The sequence below is a fragment of the Micropterus dolomieu genome, linkage group LG17 (genome assembly GCF_021292245.1).
Source record: "Micropterus dolomieu isolate WLL.071019.BEF.003 ecotype Adirondacks linkage group LG17, ASM2129224v1, whole genome shotgun sequence".
In the NCBI taxonomy this organism is placed as follows: Eukaryota; Metazoa; Chordata; class Actinopteri; order Centrarchiformes; family Centrarchidae; genus Micropterus; species Micropterus dolomieu.
This window is the reverse complement of record NC_060166.1, coordinates 18,929,880-18,933,355: the sequence shown is the minus strand read 5'-3', so window position 1 is coordinate 18,933,355 and position 3,476 is coordinate 18,929,880. Positions and strand designations below refer to the sequence as shown.

Genomic DNA, 3,476 nt, shown 5'->3' with positions numbered 1-3,476 from the left:
GAGATGGGAGAAAGTTGTAGTAAGTCAACCATCACTGCAGCAATCCACCAGTCGGGGCTTTATGGCAGAGTGGCCCGACGGAAGCCTCTCCTCAGTGCAAGACACATGAAAGCCCGCATGGAGTTTGCTAAAAAACACCTGAAGGACTCCAAGATGGTGATAAATAAGATCCTCTGGTCTGATGAGACCAAGATAGAACTTTTTGGCCTTAATTCTAAGCGGTATGTGTGGAGAAAACCAGGCACTGCTCATCACCTGTCCAATACAGTCTCAACAGTGAAGCATGGTGGTGGCAGCATCATGCTGTGGGGGTGTTTTTCAGCTGCAGGGACAGGACGACCGGTTGCAATCGAGGGAAAGATGAATGCGGCCAAGTACAGGGATATCCTGGACGAAAACCTTTTCCAGAGTGCTCTGGACCTCAGACTGGGCCGAAGGTTTACCTTCCAACAAGACAATGACCCTAAGCGCACCGCTAAAATAACGAAGGAGTGTCTTCACAACAACTCCGTGGCTGTTCTTGAATGGCCCAGCCAGAGCCCTGACTTAAACCCAATTGAGCATCTCTGGAGAGACCTGAAAATGGCTGTCCACCAACGTTTACCATCCAACCTGACAGAACTGGAGAGGATCTGCAAGGAGGAATGGCAGAGGATACCCAAATCCAGATGTGAAAAACTTGTTGCATCTTTCCCAAAACGACTCATGCCTGTATTAGATCAAAAGAGTGCTTCTACTAAATACTGAGCAAAGGGTCTGAATACTTATGACCATGTGATATTTCAGTTTTTCTTTTTTAATAAATTTGCAAAAATTTCTACATTTCTGTTGGATGGGGTGCTGAGTGTACATTACTGAGAAATAAAATGAACTTTTTTGATTTTTGGAAAATGGCTGCAATGAAACAAAGAGTGAAAAATTTAAAGGGGTCTGAATACTTTCCGTACCCACTGTATGTCCCTTAACGGGAGCAGCATGAACCAGTCGAGCACATGACCACTAAATAGCCCTGTGGTGTGTTTATGGCTTTGAATGGTCAGCACGATTTATGCCAGGATCACTGGATTCAACAGTTAACTAAATATTTTCTACTTGCATGTCTTATATATCATCGATATCTGTAGCTCTGCAGTATCCCCATAACTAATGTCAATTCACAAACATTTCTACTTCGACCAGAGTGAATCTTTTATTAATTTTACTTTTATATTCCATAAACTGAGAAAACAGATGAGAAAAGTCGGAAGAATAACCATTTTTAGAAGAAGATATTGGTTTTATTTCTAGTTTCAATCTCGTTTATTATCTCATAATTACTTAGAAATGATTAATAACAGGCCTTTTTCCCAGCACACATTTTGTCAGCAGGAAAAGCACAGGTGTTACTGATGACTTTAACAAGGGCTCTGTTTTATTCAAGTGTCGCAGTAGGTCAAGACAGTGAACCTGCATGCGCAAAACCAAAACCCTGAAACTGAAGCCCCTAAATGAAATTCAACAATCAATAATTAGTGTGAATGTCAGATATTGTCCATGTAGTGAACAACGATGTGGATTTGTGCATTTTATATTGAATGAATGTGGAGCTATCCTAAATTCCTTTCTCCTCCCCAGAGAAGATGGGGAGGGGTCAAAGTTGCTTTCTCTAAGTGCTAGCCCGACCATAAAACTGGCACAATTTTGATTCCGAAGCTGATAATGCGGGGCCTGACTGTTAAACTGACAAAGGGACACGAGCCAGCCATTGGCATCTCCCTGAACAGCCTATCAAAACTTACCCCACCACACACGTTTCCGTGGAAACTGACCTTATTCTTTGTTTTATTACCACATCAAAAGGATACTCCTTGTCTCACCTAAGTGTGACATGTTCCAGACACTGAACTTTGGATGACAAAGGACTGCAGTCTCCGAAAGACTCAAAGCATCTAATTAAATTTAATTAAATCTTGAAAGTTACCTGAATACGTTTGCCTCTATTTGAGTAGTTATGTTAACTGTTGTTGCTATCTGTTGTTGATATTAGTGCTGAAAAGAAGTTACTTGTGCAGTGTTTTTATTTTCAGCAAGACACTCCTTCATCTAATGTAATCAATGCTTGTTCATAATACTTTCTTACAAAATCCCTTTAGAAATGATGACAAAGAAATGTTTTACTATACTCTTAACTGCCAGCTTGAATTTAAGGATGAATCAACAATATTCCCCGGTTCCTAAGGAGAGACGATCTTTGATTTAATCCAAGCTTTCCTCATGTAACCTGAGCTCCCCCAAGTGGACGAAATAAGTATTACATGCCCTCGTCGGAAATGCGGTTAAATGTATAAAAATCCTGACCAATAATGTGACAATTTACCAAATGCTTAGAACAGTACAACCGTTCAACCATTGAGGTTCGATTGTGGAAAATATTTGATTATAATACGTGCAAATAGATTTCTTTTCTTTAGACATTAAGTTTAGAAAGGCAGTTCCTGGGGAAACCTGAGACGCCCCCTGGGGAACCACGCCCCAGGCAACAAAAGAGCGACACGCGACCTGCTCGCCAGACTCTCAGTCTCTTCCCTCCTCTCGCTCTTCCACTCTGCCCTCTGGATGCTTCGGCACGCGCGTAGCGTGCCTCGCCAGGCAACACGCCCAGCGAAACAAACAGGCCTTTGTTCGCCTGAAGCTACTCACCTGAAGTGCCGCGACATCGATTTGCCTTCAGTTTGTTTTATTTTCTTTATTTCTTTTGTTTGTTAAAGTTATGAGGCCGTTAAGCTACACTGGACTAATTCAGGAACGACCAAGTTCCATTTTAAGCCTTTTTCGTCGAGCCAACTTCACCGAGGTCAGACCAAGCCACGTGGTCTCGCCAGCTACAACGAAGGAAACCTGAAAACAGCCGAATTGCCAGACGGAGGAGGCTTTTCAATCAGACACGGAGAACCCCGGAGAATCCCTAGAAAAAGCCAGGATCGGCAGCTAGCGTGGGACCCGTGCAACAGGCCAAAAGCAGGCTGTCGACAAGCAGTAAGACTTAACACACGTTCTGTGATCAGATGTCCATTTTAACTCCTAAATCATAGCATTAGTTTACTTTCATTAGTTCTTCTATGCCGTATGAGTCAAATGCTTCCCACAATCGAACCTCCAGGCTCATTGTTCAGCAAATGTTTATGTTCCCTGTATCCAACCATCTTTTTATCACCTTAGTTAGAGAATAAATTCACTGTAATATAATCAAGAGCTGTGTGTGTTGCCTATTTATAGTTCCTGCCAAGAGAATTGACCCTTTAGATATGAGACTGACTGACTGATTTAAGATAATTGAGCGATTATTAACTAACTGATCACTAGTAATAATTGTACAATTATTCAAAACTACCTAGAGGTCCGGAGACTCTAGGATTATAACAACTCCGGTGGTGCCCTTTACGAGGAAATTCTGATTTTATGAATAATAATTCATAATTGGGTATCAATTCTCATAA

At 41.7% G+C, this 3,476-nt stretch overlaps 1 protein-coding gene across 3 annotated transcripts in view; it reads left to right on the top strand.

Annotated features, from left to right (window-relative positions):
• The window catches only part of naalad2 (N-acetylated alpha-linked acidic dipeptidase 2), a 20,481-nt gene that overhangs the window by 13,276 nt on the left and 3,729 nt on the right, over positions 1 to 3,476 (top strand). The gene's annotated exons all lie outside the window — the stretch shown is intronic.